The sequence below is a fragment of the Balaenoptera acutorostrata genome, chromosome 4, assembly GCF_949987535.1.
Source record: "Balaenoptera acutorostrata chromosome 4, mBalAcu1.1, whole genome shotgun sequence".
Taxonomy (NCBI): domain Eukaryota; kingdom Metazoa; phylum Chordata; class Mammalia; order Artiodactyla; family Balaenopteridae; genus Balaenoptera; species Balaenoptera acutorostrata.
Window position 1 is genome coordinate 39130530 of NC_080067.1, and position 27992 is coordinate 39158521.

Below are 27992 nucleotides of genomic sequence, written 5' to 3' on the forward strand. Positions count from 1 at the left end.
ACTTCACTTTTCTTATACCATACCATTCTGACTACCCTAACTTGCTCGCCAGATGGATCCACTCAGCATCTGTCACCAGGTCTCTTTCATAGGCCAAGTGTCAGAGCTGCCTCCACCCTCACTCTAATCCACCTGCCATAGTTGGTCAAGGCGCTGCTGGGCCAGACCCAAGATATGTTATTTAAAAATAAATAAATGAATGAATTTTTTTAAACCTTAAAATTATATATTTAGAAAGAGGGAAAATCTAATAAAACACAAATAAGGTATTCAAAATAATTTACAGATATTATTTTGAAAAACACTGATTTAGACTCTTTTCTAAAAGGAACAGTGGTCATTATAGAGTGCTTTAAGAAAAGTAATTACATTATTAACTAGTGACATTTTAAGCAAAGTATTCTCAAATAAAGGCATTTATGGTCATGAAACTAGAATGCTACTGAATGACCTTTCAAGGTTCCCTCCAAATATGACAGGGCTTAGAATAGGTTTAAATAATTTGCACATGGATCATTTGTTTATTTAAGTCCATACTTCCAAAGTGTTTGAGAACAGCTTGTTCTTCTTTTTTTTAATCATCTTAAATATCTCATCTGCAGACTCATTTATAACATTAAGCTGCTTTAAAATTCTTTTACCCTGTCTTAGATGGTTCAAAAACAAATTTTACCCTGTGTCCCATATGGTTTATTATAAATTATGAATTAGCCAAAGCCAGAATTACTAACATTTTACAGAACCGGGAACTAGCTCTTGGAACCAGAATTGCAAGTAGCTAAGGCACATTATGCAGTTTCCCAGTCCTGAAGATCGTGTCTCCCATCAAGGTACATATTCCCTTCTAAAATGTCTCTCTTACATCTTTCATCAAAAAAAAGAAAAGAAAAGAAGAGATAAAGAATTTAAAATAATGCACTATAGTGAGTGACTCAAAACAATGTGATCCTTTCATTTCAGGACCTCTGTGTTGCTCATATTAATGATTGTTAAAACACTAATTAAACTAGTTTAGCAAGTTTGTGATTGCACATTTATTCTGGTTTCTTTTTAATGGGATATATCTGTATCAAGAAGAAAATGTTACCTTAAAAAAGTGGAATTTCAGATCTCAAAAAGATCGTGAAGATCTTCAAAAGTAACCATATATCTGAATGATTTTCAAGGGTATTTCTAAAAATTTTAATTATTTCGCCACTGAAATATGCATATAAACGTTCTCTATTATCTCCTGACGACACAATCTGTTTCTCTTACTAAGGAAAAGGTAGTCTTACCTGATGATCAGATAAAGGCCTGATATATTTTCCCAGTCTGAGAAGTAAATAAAAGAATAACTATAATGTCGACCTCCTTTATTGTTGGCTGAACAGGTACTCTTATAGTTTTGCAGTAATTTTTTCTGTCAGATGATGTGATATTTTCTAAGGAAATAAAATTTTTCATTATTTGGCAAACAATCTTTTTTTGCTTCCCCAAACATTTTCAATCCTAAGTGGAAATATTAATGCATTTATTGTTTTCCACAGCATGAAGCAGAATAAGGTATAGAATTACTATATGTTTCTTTAAATTCCAATATTTGCTTTAACCACTCTAAATGATAAAGTAAATATTGAAAAAAATGTATATCTGACCTCTTAGGTCTTTTTCATTACTAGCTAGCAATGCCATGTCACCTCCTCTGAGAAGTCTTATTGGATATAAGCTCCCTTAATTTGTTGCCTTACCTCTGTGGTCTCCTAATATGTTGGACTCATCTCTGTCATCATATTTATCCCACTGTATTATAATTAGATGCTTACGTGTCTATCTCTGACCAACTTTTAAGGGAAGGATCATTTTACTGATATCTGTGCCAGTGAGGTACTGTTAATACTGAATATACAGATATCAATAAGATATGGTAGCTGCACCCTGGGAAGTCACATCCTTATAATCTGGCTTCTGTGCCCTCCCTGCTACTCACGAAAATTGCAAATTAACAACCATGGCTTACATGAGGACTTTAGATATGTATTCTTTGACTCATGATATTTTAGAAAAATTTGAACCAACATTAAAAGGTGAGTGATTTCATGCAGTTCTCAGGATTTCAGCCACTCTTCAGAAATCTAAATATCTGGAAGCACTTGGCCTGATTTCTTATATGGAATTACTCACCTGCTCCTGAGCAATAGTGATTCCTTTATACTGTGTGTATACTCTCCAATTTACGTCAGTCCCTACTGCTCCCTTTCATCTGCCTAATACCAAGACCAAGATTCAGTTGCCATTTATATTTGCACTGATGTTCTTTTGCTATAGAAATATTTTTCTATACCCATGGGTTTTTTTTTAATCAAAAGAAGAAAACCAAAGACATCTAGAGAACCATAGGATTTTACAAAATACACTAACCAGCTTTGTTTACCTGCTCATCTGAACTGTTTCAATAATCTTCTGATTACTTCATTTAATGCACTTAAATATGTGCTACTGGATCTAACTGGTTCTCCATCTCCACTCTCTCCCCCATTCTAACCCATCCCATGTGCCCTTATGGTGATATTACTCTTTTCTAAGATCTTCAATAGTAGTAGTACAATTAGTAGAAGTAGTAATAACAATGATAATAGTTATTATCTATTGAATGCTAATGCCAACTAGGTGTCCCACACTGTTCTATGTACTTTGCTTTCATTAACATTTAATTCTTATGTCAACCATGTGAAGTAGGTGTTATTATTACCAACTCTTCATGGATTCTGACTCATTCCAACAGGCACAACTCAGTAGTGCCTCACTTTACGCCTGCACCACATTGCCTCCCCTGTCCTGCCCAAGGCTTCCCTCTGCTTGCTGCTGCTGTGGACCCTAGGCAGCCATATGGTGCAACTTGGAAGAGCAGAGAATCAATGTCCAACCAGGCAAACCTTTGACCATTAGGACACATCTCATTGTGTCCATCCTGCCTTTCCTGTCTCCCTCCCCTTTCCCTCATACCCAGCCCTAGGACTGCACTCTCTCATAGGGTAGTAGTACAGTTTCCTCTGTCTCAAGCTCTACTTTCTGGGAAACCCAGACTGAGAGATTCTTTTGTACTCCCCCCTGCCTTTTTTTTTTTTTTTTTACTTAAATTATTTATATTGCCTTCAAAGACTACCTTATCATACTACTCATTTTTTGGTTGCAAGTGATAGAAAAACAAACTTGAACTAAGTTACCAAAGAAATTGGAAGGATGAAAGGATTTTGAAGTATTCCCTAGCAGGAGGGAGGAAAAAGCTAGAATTGGGCCTCATGAAAACTGGAAATAACTCTCTCTCTCTTTTTCTCTATTTCTCTATCTCATTCTCATCTCTGCTCTTATTGGCATATCAGCTTCATCTTCTCTCATATGGTCTAGTTTCTTTCACATCATGGCAGACATGTTAGATAAGAGTTCTCAGTACACATTCTCCACAGCTCCTACCCACCAAGTGCAATTGCTCCTGTTCCTTAAAATTCAGTCTGATAGTTCTCAAGAGAAGACTCTAACTGACCTGGCTTGCAGTGGGTCAATGAGGAAGGGAAGGAAAGAAGGTCACAGAGCACTGATCAGAAGGGGAAACCTTACAGGACAGGATTCTACTATGGACAAGGTCTGTAAGGCCCAACCCCAATGTTACTTCCTGCATGAATGTCCTCTGCTCCTGAAAGGCAGCATGTGCTAATTAAAAGTGCCGCATGCATCCAGCACAAAGTGACAGCTATGAATTGTTCACATGCATACCTTTCTGAGCCTCAGTTTCATCATCTGTGAAGTAGGTATAATAATGTCCATCTTTGTGAGAGAAATAAATTTCAAAGTGCCTAGCATGTAATAGGTATTCAACAAATTCCATCAGCCCAAAGTAATATCTCTCTTGAACATGTACACAACATAACACACCTTTATATCACTATAGCTTTGTCGCACTTGCTTCTACATGTTTTCTCTCCCCTATTTAATCCACTATTCCCTGAGGGCAAGGAGTGTCTTATTCCTCTTCTGAGCTATGTTAGCCCTTGTACACTATCCAGCACATTGAGTCAAAGAATTAACATTTGGCAAAAGGGTAACTTCAACTGCATTCAATAAGATGATCTGGTTTTTATTTGTGGATTTTTACCACTTTAGAAAATGATTAGTTCTTCCGCAGGGTCAAGCAAAAGTGAGCTTTTTCCCAACAGTTTTATGGGGGAAAGCTTTTCCTTCCTCTCTCAAAATGTACCAGATACCTTTTGTGTAGCAAGTACTGTTGGATGTACTAAGGATTGAAAACTGAATGAGACCATTTCTGCCCTTGAAGAGTTGAGTATTAACTCATTGGTGTAGTTATTTAATTTTCAGATGTATATTTCTATATACTTAACTCCACATGTTCCTCATAAGCTGAAAAAATAAACATCTTTAAAGTTGGCTCCTTCTTTATTCTATGTTGCCTTCAAATCCACGCCCGTGATGCAAGTGGAAACTGTTCATGTGTATTTGATTACATGAAAATATGTATTTCCTTCTATTAATTACAGTGACTCTAAAATTTATAAACTATTTCCTTCTCCACCCCATTTGCCATATTCTCACAATATTAGTTACACATCCTTGCTTTAACATAGCACAGAAATATTGGAGATAATATTTATAAATATTATGTGGTATAAATACACGGGTTCAGTCACATTAATTTTTAGGGTTTTATGTATTAAACTTCTTATTTCTCAAACAAAATTTTTAAGAAGATTTGTTCTTATGGACAATGCAAAGAACTCATTTTTTTTTTAATTTATTTATTTATTTATTTTTGGCTGTGTTGGGTCTTCGTTTCTGTGCGAGGACTTTCTCTAGTTGCGGCAAGCGGGGGCCATTCTTCATCGCGGTGCGCGGGCCTCTCACTGTCGTGGCCTCTCTTGTTGTGGAGCACAGGCTCCAGACGCGCAGGCTCAGTAGTAGTGGCTCACGGGCCCAGTTGCTCCGCGGCATGTGGGATCTTCCCAGACCAGGGCTCGAACCCGTGTCCCCTGCATTAGCAGGCAGATTCTCAACCACTGCGCCACCAGGGAAGCCCCAAAGAACTCATTTTAAGTGAAGAATGGCAAAGTTAAGTCTTTCAGTCAAACTAAAGGAAACAGGTTATTCTGTTATAGCCTATTTCACTCTTTAAGGCTTAAATCATGTTTTCTTTGACTATTGCAATGGATTCACTGCTTAGCCAGTTCTGTGTAATTGGAGGCACTGGATGAGATAAAGAACCTCATCCACTCCGAATGCCTTAAGCCAAATGACCCTCACTTCACTCACCAAGATGTAGATTCTGCTTGAAGCTGGGAACACCAAGCCAATCTCTTTTTTGTTTCTCCTTTCTTATATCAGGACGGCCCTTTATCATTTGTGATGAACAGAACCATTCCAAACATCTGGTCTGGAGATCACTGGCATCCCCTGGACCTGTCAACTGCAAAGGATCCCACCTAGAAACATGTACCTAGAGCTGGAAGAAGCCATGGAGATTAAGAGATCCAGAGCCTTCACTTTGCACATGAGGACAAAGCTCTGGTAAGATGAACATTGAAATGAATTGAGTGACCTGCCCGAATGTACATACAAATCAGTGAAGGAGCCTGGATGAAAGACCACATGACCTGTTTTAGGAGGAGGACTTACTACCCTCTAAGGGCCAGCCCTCTTTGGTTCACTATTACTCCCCACCCAAGACAAGATTCTGAAATGAAGGGAAAATATCTCGGGGTCTTGGTCCCGCTCTTCTCCGAGGGTTTTCATGCAGCTCCACACCCAAGCAGGCCAGCTTTTCCAGGTAGTGACAAAGATTCACATTCTTTTCCAACATCAAAACATCTTCCTTCTCTAGTCTTCCCAGCCACATTGGTCAAACCAACTTCACTGTACATCCTTCACTGTACATCATTGATTTCATCCTTGCAGGAGGGTTTGCTTGCTTTTAGCCCTGAGGAAGGAATCTAATGGTAGCACCAGGACAAGGTCAGGGTCAGGCCTTGGCAGCAGCTTTACAGCTTCTGTAAAATGAATTTTAGCTGGTGGCTGCCCCAGAATTTTTATGTAAGAGGCACTCAGAGGAGTCATTCTGGTTGACAGGGGGTACTGTGGGGCTTTTCCTAGCAAACCCGGTTTTTACATAGATTTTACAGGAAATTTACCTGGAGTGGCTTTGGGAACAATGACTGAAGCCAAGCCAAGCCACCCCTTGGACGCATCAACTGATTATAGTACTTTTCAAAACTGGTAGCACTTAGTCATAGGAGCTGATCCAAAATCTTATCTCACTTTTCTCACAAATTCCTGGCTTCCCAATCCCGGTTGTGGTTGTCTTAACCTTTTCCTGAGGTAAAAAACAGTCATCATAAGCCATGAGGACTGGCCTGAAAACACTCTATATACTTTTAAGAGCAGTTTTAACAGAAGTAGAGAATAGGGCCAGCTTTTGCAGAGCTGGCTCAACCACTTTTCACTTTATGAATTAATTAGAAAAACAGAAATAAGTTATTATAACTGACACATATTTTGCACAATTTGGAAGAAGGGAGTGAAAGACATTGCTTAATGTATCAGATTAGAGATCAGATATCTGCTTGGGATTCTGCCTGATTCCATCCTGACATAGGGCCTACAGTGTCAGGTAAATAGGGGAAGACATTTGGGGGCAGTAGATCAATCCACACTTCGGGATAGGTAATCCTTCGCCTCAAAAGAGCCAAACTAAATGTCAGTCACTGTCACCAGGCCTCAGATAACTGGAGCAAATTACAGATTCTTTGAAGGCTGCCCTGAATCTTAACCGTATTATTTTCTTCCCTCTGCCTCCTACCCAGATCCCAGCACAAAGTAGGTGCTTAATTAATATTTCCTAAGTGGAAAAATAAAAGCTCTGAACTTGGTTTATTAGCAACTCTTCCAAAAACATATCATAGCAGATAAGCCAGTTCTCTAATTTATATCTCAATGGGCCCAGTTGTTATAAAAGACTATTCTTTCCACTTATATACATTCTCCATTTGCCTCATTAATTATATAATTTAAAAATAACTTTTCATAGCCATTGTTCTCACAAAAGGAATAAAAAGTGAAAGAAAAAGAGGAAAATTACGATAATCAAAGAAGGAAAAATGCTTACATATACGTTTTAGGGAAAATATGCCACTTGTGGTTTCATATTTAAGCTTTTACATAGTTTATAAGTTCCTGAAGACTCACGTACGTTTTTCCACATTTTATTAAATTGTATTATATATTTTAGATATCCGTAGTTGATCAACCAGCAATTTAAAATAGCCATTAAGCCCTCCCTGTAGCTCCATTGCCCAGCAGCACTCTGGATAGTTTTGAAAAAACATCTCTCTCACCATAGTTTGTAAACTTGATTTGATGGGTGCACGGCAGTATCTCACCTGTCTGGACTCCAGTCCAGATCTCGAGTTTGCACTTACAGCTTCTTGGCAGAAGAAAAGGGCTAGCACACGTCTAGCTTTAATGTCAGCTCCCCGCACCCCGAGCTGCCACTCTGGCTCCCGTTCCCCTTTAATTCTTAAATCCTTTCAAAGCCTTTCTCATCTCAGATCTTAACGCTTCATTACCACTAGGACTACACTGAGTCTCCTCTTCCGGTTGTTTAACAGGTGGTGTGAAGAATTACAAGGGCTGAGGGCTCTCACTTCTCCACCTAGGGTAGCTAGTACCTGGGTCATCTTCATCCCTTCACAGCCATCATGGTACACTGACCATCATCCTCTCATACACCAAGAACTAACTAGCCTTTCTCAAAAATTCACTGACCTTCGAATTTCAGAGCTTTATGATTTAGAAGCATTAGATCTGGAGTCAGACCGTTGGGTTCAAATCCTGACTTACAACACAGCTGCCATATGACCTTGGGCAAGTTAGCCTCTCCTAGCATTTGTTCCTCACTTGTAACATGAGGATAATGAAAAATAATATTGACGCCAAAGGGCTGTTTTGAGGATTGAATGAAATAATATATGTAAAGCACTTAAAATACACTGTACAAGATAAGCTCTTAAACCTATTACTGTTACCATTCCTCCCCCCCACTTTTAGGAAACATATGACAGTTATAGATTCAGAAGATTCACAAATGGAAGAAACTGGAAAATCAACTAGTTCAGGGCTAAAAATATTCGAATACCTACAGAGCCCAGATAGGCAATATGATTGCTATGGTTGAAGCAAACTTGAGGGATGGAAGGACAGAAAGTAGGTGACCTAGCTAGAGGAACAGCTGCTTCTCAAGCTGAAGCACATTGCTGTCATGTGAGATCAGGAGCCTAGTGTTACCAGATCTTCCAGTTTTTCACGAAAAGCCAGAAATCCAGATTTGTGTGTAATCCCAATGTACAAATGTTGATAGATGTAATTCAAATTTTTATAAAATGCTTTATTGTTTTAATTTAGAAAAACAAAAACAATAAAGCATGGTAGCTTCTACTTTAGAGCCTATAATCTAATCGAATTTCATTTGAAAACTGAGAAGACAGGGTTAAGACTTGAAGTGTCATGCCAAAAGGCACACACAACTAATAAATGGCAAAACCCTGATGAAGCTCACATCTATCATGCTGTAGTCCAGGAATCTTTAACATCCTTTGATTTTTGACATAAAAGAGACACTTTTTATCCTCCTTATATCTATTTCTAATCTGTCACTTGATGCTGTTATTCTGTACTTTCTGGTCCATTCTCATGGCCACCATGCGTCCTGGGACCCCATTGTCTCATAATCTCCTCACTAGAGGCTCATCTGATCTGATCTACCCTGTCTGTTTGCTAAAATCTAAATGACCTTTATATTTGATCACACCCCTGCTCCCTTTATATTTGATCACACCCCTGCTGCCTTTATATTTGATCACACCCCTGCTCTAAGTCCTTCAAAAATTCTGCATCAGAGCCAAGTGCACTGGTCTTTCAGTCATGCAGTCTCAAACTGATTTCCTTTTGCTGACCTGCATCCTGGTTCCTCCATGAACAAGGTGTGTCACCTTGGGTGAGTGAGTCATTCTACATCAGCGTTCCTCAAAGTAAGATAAAAATAATGGAAGAGTATAATAATAGCACTCACCTCAGTGTTGCTAATGGATATTGAATAAGTTAACCCACGTAAAGTGCTTCATGTATAGCAAGCACTGTAAAATGCTGGCTTTTTATCAGTGTACCCGTTTTCTCTCTCCTACCCACTAGAGTCTAAGTGTCTTTAGAACAGAATCTAAGTCTAACTGGTATATGCTCTTCCCACCCAAATATTAAGCACATATTATGTACTCATTAAATATTTGTTCACAAAAAGAGTAACTGAATACACGAGTAAGTTAAGAATCTGTATAATCAAATAAACATAAACATGAACCAGAAGTGGAGCAGAAATGAACAGTAGTGAGGGGACTCAAGGTCTCTTGGGTTCCAGGGACAGAAGCAGACAGACACTATAGGATTTTGTCTCCTTCCAGGTAAAGGCAATTTTAGAAGTTTCATGTAAGTGATGTGTTGGGGAGGCAGCAACCAGAACCAGGTTTACTGCTTGAATAAGTGCCATGGATGGGGTCCCCTTATTTGTAAAAGGAGGCCTTAAGATTTGTCCCTGTGCCTAAGATTACAACTTAGCTTGGACCAGAGACGTGAGAACCCAGTCACAGCCTCGTGGCTGGGAACTGAACAAGCCAGTGGCTATTGGTGTGGCTGGACCTTTGGTATCCTCAATAGCGCTGAAGCGTAGGAGTCCCAAATCACCATTATTAAACCTAGTTCGGGATCATGGGCACAGGGGAAGCCACTGGAGGTTTTAAACAGCAGAGTGCCATCCTCTGACCCATATTTGAAGATTTTTTTTCCTTTGTCTTTTGTTTTCAGAAGTTTAATTATGATGTGTCTTAGAGTGGATTTTTTTGCATTTATCCATTTGACTCAACTTGAATCTTTAAGTTCATATCTTTTGCCAACTTTGGGAAGTTTTTAACCATTACTTCTTCTAATACTTTTCAGTCCCGCTCTCTCTCTCCTCTCCTTCTGGGACACCAGTGATATAAATATTAGCTTTTTTCTTATTATCTCACAGGTCTCTGAGACTGTTCATTTATCTTTTCAGTCTATTTCCTCTCTGATGTACAGATTGGATAAGTTCTACTAATCTGTCCTCAGTTTACTGGTTTTTATCCTCTGCCATCTCCAGTCTACTATTGAGCCAATCTATAGGGTTTTATATTTCAGTTATTGTATTCTTCCATCTATAATTTCCATCTGGTTCTTTTTTTGTGACTTCTATTTCTTTGCTGTTAATTTCTATTTTTCACTTGTTTCAAAAGAATTTGTTATTGTTTGTTGAGACATTGTGTGACGGCTCTTTTAAAATCTGTGTCAGATCATCCCAACATCTAATTCATGTTGGTGTTCACATCTGTTGATTTCTTATTCTCATTCAAGTTATGATTTGTTGTTATGACACGTGATTTCCATTTTCCATTGCATCCTGGACATTTTGGATATTATGAGACTCCGGATCCTTTTTAATCCTCTTTTTTAGCAAGACTTTAGCAAAGTCTCCCTGTTGAGATGTAGCACAAGGGCTGAGTGGTTCCGCATGCTTACCTTTCCTCTGGGCCCTGCCAAAAACACCCCCAGAAAACTGGAATGCCGACTCACACTGTTTTATTGTGGATCGGCTGGCGGGGAGTTCAGCTCCTCCTCAAACCTGTTGACAACTTCCTCTTGAAACTGGAGAACCAACTATTCTGTCTCATTGTATCTGAGTGGGTGGTGTAAGCTCAGCTCTCTCCTAGGCTCTGCTGACCTCAGAGAAGGGGGAATCACGGTGCAAAGTCACATACTTTGTTGCTGCAGAATCTGGGCAGAAGCTCTGCTCCCCACTGAGCCCTGCGGATACCGGGTGGGGGATCATGAAGTACTGATCCATTCAGTCTCATTGCCAGATGGGAGTGGAGGCTCAGCTTGCCACTGGACCTCCCTGATGCTACCCTGGCAGGAGAATGGGAGCAATGTCTGCTTCCATTGGAAAGATCAGCTCCTCATTCAGCCCAGCCAACACCACCCAGGCAGGGGGATCAGAGCATCAACTGCTTCCACTGAGCTGGAGATGAAAGGTCAGCTCCCGCTCAGTCTCACCAACTTCACGCCAACAGGCAAGAGAAGCAGAGCACCGCTATCTGCTTCCATGGGGGTGGGGACAGACGATGGATGGAAAATCAGCTTCCTGTTTGATTCCACTGAAAGCAAAGGAAGCCAGGCAGTTTTTCTGTTGGTGTTGGTTGGAGTAGGGCAGGTATTGCCAAAAAAGATTTTCTGTTGTTAAGCCATCCTTTTCCTGATCCTTTGGCTATAGAAAAGGCTTTTTCTTGGAGCTTTTCTGTCTGTGCCTGTTGACAGTTCCAGTTTGGAGGAAACGACCTGTCTGGAACACATGAGCGGCAATAAAGAATCTCAGGGACTCATTGCCATGTCTTTCCTCAAGTCCCGAGGTCCCTAGAGCATCTGCCTTCTTTCCACCTTTCAGAATCTTCCTATGCTTTATTGTTGTATTATCTCCAGGGTTTTTTTCAGTTGTAAGGGGGGTGCCTGGAAAGAATGGGGCTACCGCATCTTGACTGTGATCCATGTTTTTAAATGAGTATTGTAACTAACAAGCAAAATGTAAAAAAGATTTTTGAGACAATTAGAGAAATTTGAATATGGACTGAGAAGTAGATGGTATTGAGGAATTATCTTTAATTTGGTGTGTTGTATTTATGGTGTTATGGCTACATAAGAAAATATCCTTATTCTTTAGAGATGTTTCTCAAGTAGAGGCGAAATTTTATGATGTCAAGAATTTCCTGTAAAATATACCTGCAAAAATAAATAAGTAAAAGGAAGAGATAGAAAGAGAGAGAGAGATAAGTGAGGGAGGTAGGGAAGGAGGAAGGAAAGGGGGGAAGAAGAGGAGAAGGAAAGAAAGAAGAGGAGGAGGATGGAAGGAAGGGAAAAAAGGCGTAGATTAAGTGAGTAAGCAAGATGCTGGTAATTGTTGATTCTGGCTGATGTGTTATATGAGGTCATTATACTATTTTTTTCTACTTTGGGGTATGGCTAAAAATTTTATTTTAAAAATTTATATATTTAAAGAATCACCCTGGCTATATTGAGGACAATAGATTGAAGGGGGAAATCTCAGAATTGAAGCTATGAGTTAGGGACAAATGTAGTCAATCAGATGAGAAATAATGGAGGATTTGACTAGGATGGTGGCCGCTGAGATGGAAAGAAGACAGAAAGAGTAAGCAGAAGATGTGAGAATTTGTGGCAATGGCTTCAAAAAAATATTAGAGGGAAGGTAAGTATCGAGTATGACAAGCAGGTATGGCTTGACCTACCTATGCTGGAAAAAATGGGAGAAGGTGCAATTTTAAGTGGAGGTGGGTGTGTAGGGGAAAATAAAAATTTGGTTTTGAATATGCGAAACAGTCAAGTAGGGGTATATAGGTAGCGCGTGACATAAAATCTGAAGCTTAGCAGCGAGGTCTATGTTGAAAGTGGTGCAGCATTGGAAGTTGTTATAGGGGTGATATAAGAAAGCATGGGGATGGTTGAGAGAGTCGATGGTAAAGAGAAAAGGGGCTCAGCACGGAGCCCTAAGGAACATTAGCATCTACAGGTCAGGTGGAAGTGACTTTTAAAAGTGACCATGCAACAGGTGTCCCTAGCACCCAGATCTTGGTTTCTAAATACCATTCATTCATTCATTCTTTAGTTAGTTGGTTGATTAGATGTAATTAGTTAAGTTAATAAGTAGGTGGAACCTTAATCCAATATGACCGGTGTCCTTATAAAAAGAGAAGAGATGAGCTGCATGGAAAGACAAATCATGGTTTAAATAATCCAGTTTTATTTTTGTCTTGTGCCCTGGAAAAATCTGACATGTGGAGTTCTTCTTTTTTTTTAATTCAAAAGATATGTCTTTTATTTTATTTTTATTGAAGTATACTTGATTTGCAGTACTGTGTTGGTTTCAGGTGTACAACATAGTGATTCAATATTTCTGTAGACTATACTCTATTTAGGATTATTGTAGAATGTTGGCTGTATTCTCTGTGCTGTGCAATCTATCCTTGTGGCTTGTTTATTTTATACATAGCAGTTTTTAAAAAAAGAAGAAGAGACACAGACATCCAGAAAGCATGCCATGTGACAGAGGCAGAGGCTGGAGTTATGCAGCTGAAAGCCCAGTAACACCAAGGATTGCTGGCAACAACCAGAAGCTAGGAAGACTCAAGGAAGAATGTTTCCTTAGAGCCTTCAGAAAGAGCATGGCCCTGCTTATACCTTAATTTCAGACTTTCAATGTCCAGGGCTATAAGATTACAAATTTCTGTTGTTTTAAGACAGCCACTTTGTGGTAATTTGTTATGGCCTCCCTAGGAAACTAATACACCATTCATTCATTCATTCAAACACATTTAAAGGAATAAATTTAAAAGTTCTCTCCCTTCCTCCTTACTTTACTGAAATTTTAGTCTTAAGGCTCTAGGGATTATTACTGTTCCCCCTACCAACCACAGGGTCTATAGAAGCCCAAGTGAGGAAGACATCCTTGCATGGGGGGAACTTGGAACAGGATGACAGAGCCTGATGAAGGTGAGCAGGGCTGGGAAGTCAGAGAGCCATCTGGGCACAGAGGATATCCGTACAGCAGTAACCCTGCAGGGATGTCAGAGCTGGGGTAAGGAGAGCAAACATGCATAGGAGCAACATCTAGGTAAATTGATTAAGTAAATCTATCAAGGAAAACAAGGGCCAAGTTCCTCACTCAGAGAGGGGAATTACAGCAAAGGAAAAAACACAACTAGAATTAACTCCGTGTTGAACTGGAATCAGTATGAACTTATGGTTTTGAATAAATATAGATAGATATAGAAATAAATATTGATGTAAGTGTGTGTGTGTGTACGTACATCTAGTCCTTAGCTCAATTTTCTGAGAGGGCAACAAGAGCACCTTGCCCAGATCTTGGTTTCTAAATACCATTCTCTACTAAAAGGATTCAGGAACTCCTTGGGAAAATGACTGATTCCAGAGCTGGAACTGGGAAAGTATCAGTATAAGATGATCAATACCAAAAGAAAACAAAAGCAAAAACAAAAATAAACAAATGGGACTTAATTAAAAGCTTGTGCACAGCAGAGGAAACCATAAACAAAATGAAAAGACAACCTACAGAATGGGAAAAAATATTTGCAAATGATGCAACTGACAAGGGCTTAATCTCCAAAATATACAAACAGATTATACAGTTTATATAGCTCAATATCAAAAAAACAAACAATCTAATCAAAAAATGGGCAGAAGATCTAAATAGGCATTTCTCCAAAGAAGATATACAGATGGCCAAAAGGCACATGAAAAGATGCTCAACAGCGCTAAGTATTAGAGAAATGCAAATCAAAACTACAATGAGGTATCATCTCATACCAGTCAGAATGACCATCAGCAAAAAATCTACAAATAATGAATGCTAGAGAGGGTGTGGAGAAAAGGGAACCCTCTGATACAGTTGGTGGGAATGTAAATTGGTACAGGCACTATGCAGAACAGTATAAAGGTTTCTTAAAAAACTAAAAATAGAACTACCATATGATCCAGCAATCCCACTCCTGGGCATATGTCTGGAGAAAACCATAATTCGAAAAGATACATGCACCCCAATGTTCATTGCAGCACTATTTACAATAGCCAAGACATGGAAGCAACCTAAATGTCCATTGACAGATGAATGGATAAAGAAGATGCGATACATATATACAATGGAATATTACTCAGCCATTAAAAAGAATGAAATAATGCCATTTGCAGCAACATGAATGGACCTAGAGATGATCATACTAAGTGAAGTAAATCAGAGAAAGACAAATATCATTAATATCACATATGTGGAATCTAAAAAGAGGATACAAATGAACTTATTTACAATACAGAAACAGACTCACAGATGTAGAAAACAGAAACAGACTCACTGACATAGAAAACAAACTTACGGTTATCAAAGGGCAAAGGTGGTGGGGAAGGATAAATTAGGAATTTGGGAGTAATATATACACACTACTATATATAAAATAGATAGGGACTTCCCTGGTGGCACAGTGATTGAGAACCCGCCTGCCAATGCAGGGGACACGGGTTCCAGCCCTGGTCTGGGAAGATCCCACATGCCGCGGAGCAACTAAGCCCGTGTGCCACAACTGCTAAGCCTGTGCGCCACAACTACTGAAGCCCGCGTGCCTAGAGCCCATGCTCTGCAACAAGAGAAGCCACCACAGTGAGAAGCCTGCGCACCGCAACAAAGAGTAGCCCCTGCTCGCTGCAACTAGAAAAAGCCCGCACGCAACAACGAAGACCCAATGCAGCCAAAAATAAATAAATAATTAAACTTATAAAAAATAATAGATAAATAAAATAGATAAACAATGAGGACCTGCTGCACAGCACAAGGAACGATACTCAATATTCTGTAATAACCTACATGGGAAAAGAATCTGAAAAAGAATATGTGTATAACTGAATCACTTTGCTGTACACCCAAAACTAACACACTGTAAATCAACTATACTTCAATAAAAAATAAATAAATTATTTTAAAACCTCAAAAAACAATGGAAACGTTAGAAGGACACAGAAGTCAACTTGCAGGGGCTCCCATTGACCAAACTGGGGAACTTTGAGCAAAATAAATAATGTTATTAATGGATCATTGAATAAAATGAGTTCAGCTGAATAAAATCAAAACCATGAATCTAAAGAGATACAAGTAAATGAATAAATTGGAAGTTTGATGAAAAACAGAATATTTGTATAGATTAAAAGAACTCCAAACAAGGCACGTATAAATTACCAAGTGAAAAGAGTAACTTTACGGTGGAAAAACCTGGCAGACACCACTTTAATCAAGTGATGAAAGTGAAAATCATTGATAACGGGGCAAACTGAAATCATGTGTCACCTGATAGGTGAACACAGCATCACTTCTGCGTTACTCCTGCCGATGATGTACAACCTGAATCTAATTGTGAGGAAACATCAGACAAACCCAAATTAAGGACCATTCTACGAAATAACCAGCAAATAGTTTTCGAAAGTTATCAAGGTCATGAAGGTGAAAAACTGCTCCAGAGTGAAGAAGACTACAGAGAAATAACTAAATGCAACACATTATGCCGAAATTAATCTTTGTGCTATAAAGGACATTAATGGGACAAAGGGCAAAACTTGAATGAGGTCTGAGGTTTAGTAACATATCAATGTTAATTTTCTGATTTTGATTATATTGTGGTTATGTAGGAGAAATCTTTATTTGTAGGAAATACATAGTAAAATATTCACGGGAGACAGGGCATTATATGTGCAACTGTCTCCTAAGTGGTCCAGAAAAAAAAAGGTACTTGCAACTTTTCTTAAAGTTTGTCATTGTTTCAAAAATTGTTTTAAATCTTCTGTATGCAAGGCACACTTTGAGATACGGTATAAAATACCAAGTTCTAGAAGATACAAGACCTGTATACATGGAAGTTACAACCAAGCAAAGAAATTAAGACAGGTGCACATATATATTCCTGGTAAAATTAAATCAAGCCAAGAGTCAAATTTGACTGAAAATTCCTCTACCCTGGCAGCACTCTTGCCATGCCATATATCACAACATGTGTTAAGTAAGGTAATACCCCTTTTAAAAATGATTGCCCTACCTCGATCCAACTTACTTGCAATACTGGATCTGTGAAGAATTCTTTATGCCTAAATCCAATCCCCTGGTAATAGACTAGTGTGGAATTGAAGATATCAGTTTCACCAACAGCCCAAATTTATAAAGGAATTTATAAGTGAAGAAAAAGGGAGCTCCAGAGAACAGAAAATAAAGAGCTTCTTGTTTCACATTCACTATACCTGTTTCCTAGAAGCATTTATTTTCCAGAGTAGCAATCATCCCCCACAGAAAGCTAATTTCTAAGATAGAAGAGACACTCAGAATACATTTGCTTCAGTATTTTTCAGGTCTCCTAATAAAGCAACAGGACAGCATGATCACTAGGGGGCACAGCTGGGCTGTTCTCAGGCATGTGCATATAAGGGAATTTATCCAATTTTATATCTAAAAGTTTATACCATCACTTCACCATTGAAACACAATAGATAAGTGAGTTCATTTCCAAGTAGGTGCCTTGCCTGATACAGATGATTTAGTGGCAGGAAAAAAAAAATGCTATCAAAAAATTAAAGCACTCTCCCATTTCTGGATTCCAATGTCATTTCAGTTTTCCTGGTTCTCATATCTATTATGTTGTAGCATTTAAAATAGGACAGTATGTCTACCCACTTTTGATTTCTATTTTATTGTTAAGCGACCCCTTTGCTTTTCACAACTTCTAGTCAGCACCATTGATACCATTTCCTTGCTAACATTTTTCCATTTATTTTACATTCAACTTTTTACTGACAATTAATCTCGAAGAAGTTTTTAAAAAGACATTCTCGGTAACTCAGAGTGATCATTTCTATGTCCCTCTCACTCCTGGGTTTTGAAATCTTAGTACCTAATATTCCGTAGAAGCATCTCTTTTCAACTAGATGCTCCTATTTTTTTTAATTTATTTATTTATTTATTTATTTATTTCTGGCTGCGTTAGATCTTCGTTGCTGTGCGCAGGCTTTCTCTAGTTGCAGTGAGCAGGGGCTACTCTTCGCTGCGGTGCACGGGCTTCTCATTGCTGTGGCTTCTCTTTGTTGCAGAGCACGGGCTCTTGGCGCCCGGGCTTCAGTAGTTGTGGCACACAGGCTCAGTAGTTGTGGCTCACGGGCTCTAGAGCACAGGCTCAGTAGTTGTGGTGCACGGGCTTAGTTGCTCTGCAGCATGTGGGATCCTCCCGGACCAGGGCTTGAACCTGGCTCCCCTGTATTGCCAGGCGGATTCCTAACCACTGCGCCACCAGGGACATCCTCACCTAGATGCTCCTATTAATCAAGCAGTTGGGAACAAGAGTTTTCTCCACAGCCACTACCAGGCGCAGCAGCCTGTGGTGTGTGGTGTGTGGTGTGTGGGAAGTGGGCTGAGGGCAGACCCACTGTCAAGGTACCCCGCTTCCACCTGCCCAACCCCTTTCCACCCCCATATCCTATATCCCCACACTCCTGGGCACATCTTTCCCTGGTCCTTCTCAAAAATAATCCAGGGCTTCCCTGGTGGCGCAGTGGTTGAGAATCTGCCTGCCAATGCAGGGGACACGGGTTCGAGCCCTGGTCTGGGAAGATCCCACATGCTGCGGAGCTACTAGGCCCGTGAGCCACAACTGCTGAGCCTGCGCGTCTGGAGCCTGTGCTCCACAACAAGAGAGGCCACGACAGTGAGAGGCCCGCGCACCGCGATGAAGAGTGGCCCCCGCTTGCCACAACTAGAGAAAGCCCTCGCACAGAAACGAAGACCCAACACAGCCAAAAATAAATTAATTAATTAAATTAAAAAAAAAAAAGTAAAAAGAATCACTCTCACAGAAAACAAAAAAAAAAATTAAAAAAAAAAAAAAAAAAAATCCAGCCAAAAGCATTTGTGAAGCATCTGAGCAATGCAAGGAGGGGTAGAAAAATGTAAAGAATCACGCACACGTAAGGACCTTATAATCCAGTTAGAAAGACAAAGCAAAAGCCAGGGGAAATGTCAATAACATAAGGCTATTTAATGACTAATTAATTATTTAATAGCCAGATATTCTAAATTCTCCAGAACAGCATCAATTTAAAATATTCTGACCCATTGTCACTTTATGTATTAAAATAGATCTTAACATAGTGTTTAGCAGTAACATCATTGAGGCATCTGAAGACCTGGACTAGAGCATGATTTTTGCCACCTACAGGGTGACTGTAGGAACTCTTAATTTCTCTGAACTTCAGATTCCTCATCTGTAAAATGGGAAGCATAGTGCCTATCTTTTAGAATTAATATGAGGATTACATTTTCTGAGACGACATACGGCAAACGTCTAGCTATAACGGGCAATTATATCATCATCACGTTTGAAAGTGTATGTTCAAAATTTTTTATTTGAGAATCCTGTCACCATAGCATGTATTAGGTACTGTGCTAGGCACTGGCTAAAGATGACACAATAACCACTGCCCTCAAGGGCCTCACCATCTAATGTTAATATTAACATTAGTATTATAAATATGTAATAAGTATATTTCTATTATAAACACAGGTAAGTATAAATAAATAAAAATACATATAGAGGAGGCTGCCCCCAAAGTTTTGACCAATAGGAGTGCATGATCAATGAAGTTTAGAGACCACTGACAGATTTAACAACTAATTACAGTATCATGTTAAAAGATTCTGCAGGGGTGTGAATGAAGTGTAATGGGAACCCCAAGATGCATGATAAATCTTGACAGGCTTAAATGTAATTGGGAATTCACAGTCAGGAAAATACGGGAAGACAATTTCAGGCAGAGGTAATGAGCGTGGGCTTTGGGTAAGACACAGCTGTGTTGAAATACCAACTCCATCACTTTCTAGCTGTATGACCTCAGTTTTCTCCTGTGTGTATATGGAAATACCACCACCCACCCCAGGGTCGCCTAAGGACCAACTTTTGGTTAATTAAATGAGATAATATTCATTAGTTCGATGCAGTTTCCTTGCCCTAGGTCTCTTCTTTCCTCCTTATCTCAGAAGGATACTCCTGACCAGATCTCTGCACAAACTAGATGGGTGAAGCACATAAGGATTTCTGGAGTTCTGAATTCTTTTGTTATTGCTGCTCAAACATTTGTCTGTGATTCATGCCTGGATTTTTAACCTCTTCTGACCACTCACTTTATGTGGGTTTCTGGGACCCTCTATCTTTCTCTGTATTGTTACTAACTATAGTGGACATTTTTCTGTGCACCCACGTCTTTTCTCCCTACTACTGGTAGGAACACCCTGGTTTCCTTTGGCAACCCACCTATTTCTCATTCAGTCCATGTGGTTCTGGGGATCCTGGACAGTCACAGCAACTTAACCCCTGTTTGCAGCAGTTGGGTCCAAGATGGAACGCAATGTGAGTCAATGAGAGCCAGGCCCAAGACTTACTGGAACTTGGCAAGAGAGACTTTCTCTTTCTTCCAGACTTAGAGATTCAGTTGCCAGAGGCCACCATTAAAGAAATCCTGGCTGAGAGGGAAGCCAATGTAGTAAAGTATAACCAAAAGATAGAAAAGAACAGTTTTCTGAGGACTTTGTTGACCACCCGGATCTAACAGTACTGAAGCCAGTAGATTTACTGCTGCATCTTTCCACACGTAAGCCAATACATTATTTTTTCCAAAAATCCTGGTTTTGATTTTCTGTCACCTGTAACTGAAAGAGTCCTAATACCGCTGAAGTTCGACAGCCAATCTAGTCTTCTGTCTCCTTCTTTTAGTATTGGCTGACTCCCTAAAACAAATTTTCCACTTTACTGCCGTCATTGACAATTGAATTTAAGTACAGGATAAACCCACCTGTTCTCTCAGAACTGTTACATTTATAATAATTGTGGCAATTTGCCTTGTGTTTATGGACTACTTCCGCACTCTGAAGCAGGGAATCTACCCACCTCCCTACTGTTTTTAAAGGGCACTGCCTTTAACCACCTTCTCTCACAATCTCAGTGCTACTACTACTACCAATAATAATAATAGGAAGAAGAAGGAGAAGGAGGAGGGAGAGGAGGAGGAGAAAGAAGCAGTAGAGTAGCAAAAATAATAGCTGCCATTTACTGAGCATCTATTGAGTGTAAGGCACAATACCATTGGTGGGTTGTGTTTGGTGGGCTGTAACCATCATTTAAAAAAAATAAAATGGAATAGAATAAAGCAGATAAGAATGGAATGGAATGGAACTGTATAGAAAAGAAAATACTGGAATGCATCCAAAGTAGTAAGAATAAGTATTGTTTTGAAATTTTTTCTTTCCGTTAATACTGTGTCTGTGTGTGCATATGAGTACTGATTTGCAATATAAAGCACATTTTTAAGAGTGGTTGTGATGAAGAAAGTAACTTGTCCAAAGTCACATAGATAGTAATAATAGAGCCAGCTCTAAATCCATGCATGTGGCTTCCAGCTGACTGTCTCAACAGTATCCCATTTATAGAGAAGGAAATGAAGTTAGGAGGAGTTAAGTAATATGGGGGAAATGATAATAACCACTACACAGAACTGTAAAGATTAAATCGGATAATACAACTGTCTGGTGTATAGTAGAGTATAATAAAATTAATTAATCTTGAACCATTTTGGAAGTTGTTTTTTCATGTAACATAATATTATGAAGAGATTTTCATTTCTTTAAAGACTCTTTTACAGCAGCATTTTAAATGGCTGCAATACATTCCTTTGTTTGTGTTTGTAATGATTTCTTTGCTTACCCAATCTTACACTGTGAGACGTTTGGGTTGTTTCCATCTTTTTGCAACTTATAACAGCAATTAACTACTTACAGCACAATCTCCATATATAAATATTTCCTTAGGATTAATTCTGAGAAGGGGAATGGCTGAGTCAAAGGGCATACTTACTGTAAACTTCAAAGTTTAAACCAATTTACACTTTACCCCAGCAATTGCTCTTAAGTCTGGCATCTGTTAAAAAGTGTTATTTGTCAGGAGTTTTCTGTTAACTTAAAAACCCATTCGTAGGACAAGTTACTGCTGTCATGGTAAGACCAACCAAGTTGGCTTTGTGCAAAAACTCATCAAAGCATTCCCTGCCTCATCTCCACCTCTCCTCACCCCCATCTCTCTCCTGTCCTTGACACCGCTTTATGTCTCTCCTTAGAGTATTCTGTTTCCTCATAAATAACCAATCCTGCCATCGCTGGATACACTCTCCTGGACCTCAACCAAGCCTATCTCCTGAATGCACAGGAACTGAGCAGGATCCTATTCTATTTCCCAAACATAATCATACTGGGCTGCAACAGTATTGGTTGTGTAATTGCTTTAGCGGTCTCTGGTAGCTATTATTTATAAAGATCCAATACTCTTACCCATCCTCATTTTCCTAGTGAAGGCTTCCATCTCAGTACCTCATCTTTCTCCCTGGCAGGGGTGGAAACAGGATCCAATCTGGACCTATAAAATAGTAGCATATTCTTCTGGACACAGAAATTGGTCCAAGGGCCAGACGCAAAACACAAGAATCAGAGCCTCCCTCTGAGACTGACATACAAATTTTGAGAGAAGGAACTTCTCTCCACTTGGTTACTAAATTTGATTATGTAAGCCTGGTGCTGCTGGCAGCCATCTTCCCAGCTGCACAGAGGAAGCTTTCGGCTCCAGAAGAGACAGAAGCCAGTGCACCAAGAGAAGCAGAGACGACCAGGTGACATGATTGAACCCCTGCATCCAGCAGTGCCACCAATGGACTTCTAAGTTGAAAAAAAGAAGTTTTTGGCTAAGACAAGTGTACTTTGGCTTTCTGTCTCTAGTAACCAAGAGTCTTGATTGGATACAGTTGTAAAATGAGTGGTATTAACATATTATTTTGAGTTCAGAGGGGGGAGGTGTATTATATGGTAATAGGGTGGGAATTAGGTCAAGTTTTAAAAGTATGTAAATAATAATAGTTGTAAGAGAATTATCAATGCAAAATACCTCTAAGAAAGTTGTTTGTTTTTAAAGGTAACATAATGAATTTAAATAAAGCGGGTAGAGTGCAGAGACTGGCTATGGTCTCATTTCTACCTCTAGACAGCTACACAGCCCTGGCCAAATTGTATCACCTCTTTAGAGCTTCATTTCCTCATCTGAAAATAAGTGGGCTGAACCAGTTAGGCTCCAGGGTCTCTTCCAGCTCTAAAATCTGTAAACCTCATCCAGTAAAGTCTCCGTGGTCGATCTGTGTCTCGGAAATGTTGTTTGCTGGTTGGCTCAGGCCTGGGTTACTGTCTATTGATGTGGGCAAGGGGGATAGTGTATCAGAAGTGGAGAAAAAAATCAATCTCCCCCAAATGGTTATAGGGAAGAAACTTTGTGTTCTGTTACAAGTGAATCACTAAAGGGATGTTGCCTCTAAGCTTAAATTATACACAGTGGCCCATCTCTGGGAACCCTGCCTCCCAGGTGATGAGTGTTAAACTAAAATACCTTTGTTTAGCTCACAGGAAACATTCTGTGCAGGAAGGAAGAAATGAACACATCCCCTCTAAAGTCTGGCTGGAACCAGGGCTTTACCCCCTCTCCTTTTAGTATAAAAAAGTCTGAATTCTAACTTGGGGAAGATGGTTCTTTGGCACACAAGTCCACCATCTTTTCGGTCTGCTGGCTTTCCGAATAAAGTTGCTATTCCTTGCCCCAGCAACTCGTCTCTCCATTGATTAGCCTCTCAGGCAGCAAGTACTCCTTGTACTACTTGCTGCCTGAGAGGCTAACCTCAGGTAACTTGGACTCGGTAACAAAACCATATGGTTATTACACATCAAGGGAGGAGCAGAATAGATACCAAAGACAGAATCACAATGACCACATAACACCTTTAAAAGGCATCTCTGTGTGTCCCAAAACAACCGTGAGGGACAATGAAGCTGTTCAGCATTTCATAAAATTAATCCAGGCTCTTAGTGATAAAACCTTGAGATTTACTGCCACCCTCTCTAAATAAACCTGGCCTCCTCTGAAACAACTCTTACTGCAGAGGTCACAAACTGGTAGGCCACAGATGGGTTTTGTAAGGACCACACATTGTTGGTCCACAGAATATTTTTAAAATTTCAAACTGTTGCCAAGGTTTAAAAAATTGGGAGATTTTGCATTAAAAAAAAAAAAAATCTGGGTTTCTGGCTTCTCTTGAATCAAAAGCTCTCTCCGGCAGTGCTGAGCCCACATTCCCATGTGGCAACAATAGACTGAAGCTGAGTAGCAGCTGCTCCTTTTAGACAAGGCGTGCATTTTCCAGGCTCCCACAGGTCTCCCTGGGCTATTTTGTACAGGTAAGTTACCTTTTGGCCTCTGTAGACTCATTAGTCTCTGATCAGTCTTAAGGTCTGGATATGAACTTGCCCACCCACTGTGCTCATGTGCTGGATATGGTTAACAATAGAGCTTCCCCAGTACTGACCCTGGACGCCAGATGGCAGAAATGCTGTAAATTGTGGCTAAGAAGTAACAAGTTAATCAAGAGCTACTTCCCACAGGCTCTGCAGAGTCAACTGAGTACCCAATCTAGAACGTAGAACTACGAAAATGGAAAATTCTTCTTTCCCCTTTATTATTATTATTATGGGCTAAAAGTTTTAATAAGACAAAGTTTTTTTTCTCTTAACTGGCAAATTCTAATCCTGGACTCTTTAAGTAGGAGTAGAAAAAAATCAAGAGTCAAATAAAAGGATCAAAAGTACAAAGGGAAGGGATTAATCTGAGGAATCATAAATTTATATATATATATTTTTAAAAACTTTTATTGAAGTATAGTTGATTTACCATGTTGTATTAATTTCTGCTGTACAGCAAAGTGGTTGTTATATACTTTTTCATATTCTTTTCCATTATGCTTTGTCACAGGATATTGAATATATTCCAAATAATATGAGTGATATGATATTGATGCTAATAAATACATCCAAAAATGATTTTTAAAAAAATTTAAGAACACTATTAAATATGTATTTATTAAATATCTACCATGTGCCAGGCATCTAGGCAAATATACTATGATAAAAATTGGATATGCTCTTCCAAACTCCATTAATGAGTGCTTATGTGTCAAAACACACAACATAAAAATAAAATAAAATGTGTGGGAAATTATAGTAACAAATTGAAAAAAATCACAGAGACATTAATCTCTCTGTCAGTTTTCTATAGACCAAGTTAACAAATATAATAAACATTATTTAATTAAACCTTAATTAGTGTATGTATTGAGCTTTTTGGCACATAGGCAGTATATATTCTTTTCAAAAATCCATGGAGCATTTACCAAATGTTGTAAAGGAAACCTTAATAAATCTCAAATAGTATAACTAGTAAGGGCACATTCTTTGACTGCAGTATAATAAAAGTAAATATTTGTAAAGCAAAAAAATACGTAAGTAAATAAGAAATGAAAGTCTACCTATAAACTAAAAATAGAGTGTATAACTATTGAGTCACATAAAGTGAAAGAATTAATAATGTTATTGAGCCTGGAGCTTGCCTAATGCGCAGCAAAGCCAATCTAATGACAGCTGGTCACGGTATAGAAAAGTACAGTGTTTATTGCAGGTCACCAAGCAAGGAGAATGCGCAGCTAGTGCTTAAAAGACCTGAACTCCCTGACGGCTTTCCGGGAAGGGTTTCTTAAAGGCAGTGTGAGGGAGGGGGCCATGGGGAACGTGATCAACTTGTACTCAATTCTCAGATTAGTTGGCATCAAGGTGAAGTTTAGAGTTTAATCTTCTAGTTTCAACTGGTCTGGGGTCTACAGGCTTGCAGTCAGCAGTTTTCATCTGGTGAGGGTCTGCTTCCTATAAAAACAATTTAGGAATGTGGGCCAGACCTTTATAGCTTTCAGAGACCTGGGAGTTCAGAGACTCTGCTATGTGGCTGATTTATAATCTAAATTGTTACCAGTTTTCCGGCCCAACAGTTATTCTTTGTTTCTACATCTTCACATTTCCTGATCAGTTACCTCTGGAGCCAGCCCTTTGCAACTCAGGGGAGGCCTGGAAGACCAAAGCAAAAGTCTTTTACTTCAAAAACAGGGTCACAGGGGCTTGTATACGGTTTCAATAACAGGCTAATTAGAAAACAGTAGTAACATGTAAACATGACAACACAAAATTTAAATTTATGAGAAGTGTACTTGGGACAAAATGCATCTCTTTAAATGCTTTTATTATTCAATAAGAATTAATGAAAACACGTGTGCTAGTTACCTATTGATTGCCTCTCATCTCCAAATTCACCCTTTTAGACAGCTCAGTGAAAATGGACCTGGGCCCTTTAAATATATTTTCTTTGCTAGCCGGCACTGAAGTTGTATCAGTATAGAGTGCTGCAGAAACACTGCAGAAGGAAAGGGGCTTGCTTCCTTGTTCTGTGGTACTTGTGAGGCGGGCTCCTGCAGAGGCCGCAGGTTCTGTAGCGCATGGCAGCCAGCAGCACCCAGAGGTCAGCAGCTACCCCCCCCCCACCCCCACCCCACCATGCACCCTCCCTTGTAGGTTTTGTAGAGGAGCTCTTCTGCCTCCTGCAGAGCTGGTAGCTTCTCCAGGGCAGGCTCCTGCAGTACTCTCAGCTTCTCCATCCAGTGCTCTGCTCCTGGTGTGTGCAACTGACCGCAGCACCCCGTGGCCAGAAGCCTGCCCTAGCACCCACCTTGGGCAGTTCCTCAGCGAAGTGCCGCCATTAAGACGCCTCCCTATGAATAGCTTTCCCTGGCACCCTCGAGGGCAGATTTTTAGCAAACTCCAAGAGGACAGATTTCTAGCAAGTTTCACCAGCACAGCAATACAGTGACTTTTCTGCTACCCGGAGAGCCAGGACGGCATCCCCTTGAACAAGATCTGTATCTCAGCGCCACCCCACGCCCTGGGGGCGGGTTCTTGCTTGGGGGCTCCACCTCAACCCCACGGGTAGTGGCTGCTCCTCGTATTTACTGTTTCTGTAATCTTTAGAGTTCTCTTTACTTCTTACTAGACAATGCATGATTACTTTAATCCTTTGTTGTGGTTAATCATTCTCCATACTAAACTTTCCCTGTGTAAGTTATTATATGGTTTCTCTCTCCTGATTGAATCCAGGCCGATACAATGTGTGAACAAACCAAGAAATTGGAAAAAGAACAAAACAAATAAACAAAAGAAAAACACAGACATTATTAAAGATAAAAAGCAGAAGTTAACAAATTAGAAAAGGTCAGTAGGATTGATAAATAAACTTGAGAAGCATTTGGAAAACAATGCCAAATTTAAACAGACAAACTTGTATGGCAATGTTAAGTAAATAATAATGCAAAAGTACAGAATATTAATAATGGGACAGAAAATGTAACTGATCTTAGAAACAGGCAGTTAAGACAATTAAGGAAAAAGCGAATCTAGGAAAATACAAAAACAAAGACTGGCTCAAGAAAAGCTATAAAATCCAAGTAGTTGAGTAATACTGAAAGGAATATAAAAAACTGCCCTCCAAAAAGTGTGGTTCAAGCAGTTTCATCATTAACTTTTCCAGCTTTCAAAAAACGGGCAAGTCTTGTGCTATTTAAACTCAGAGGATAGGAAAAGAAGGAGACTCCTATTCATTTTAAGACTTCTCTAGGTCTCATAGTAAAGTTCAGACAGTAACATCTGATGAGGTGGTAAAATTAAGAGTTACTATAAATAAAGCAACTGATTCAGTGATTTATAGACCTTAAGTGGAAAGAAGGGAAAGAAACCATATTTGCTGAGGTCCCTATGACTAGTACCAAAACACCCACTGTAAGATATGCCCTCTGACCATAACTGCCCAGAAGAAAACATGGGTAATTTTTAAAATAATCATAGAATGGGATAGACCTTTTTAATTATGACATAAAAGAAAATACTGAAACCTTTTATTTGGATCAGTAAAGCAATGAGTACACAGACAGTGAAAAGACAACAAACTGGAAAAATATTATAAAATATATAATCAGCAAAGGGCTATTTTTCTAGATATGCAAGTAGCTCATATTCAATAAGGAAAGGATTAACCAGCCAACATTAAAATGCAAAAAGAATATAAACAATTAGCTCATGGTATATATGTGTATATATATACACACACACATATATGTATATGTGTGTGTATATATATATATATACACACACACATATATTGTATAAATGTATACACACGTTAGACCTTTGGCCAGGAAAAACCTCCTCTTTTTGCTTATTCAAATTCTATTTATCATGCCCTCAAGAAAGTTTTCCAGTTTTCCCA

General features: G+C 39.3%; 1 pseudogene; it reads left to right on the forward strand.

Moving 5' to 3' along the window:
* LOC103005282 (14-3-3 protein eta-like) overlaps nt 1-27992 on the forward strand; it is a 241632-nt pseudogene that overhangs the window by 203576 nt on the left and 10064 nt on the right.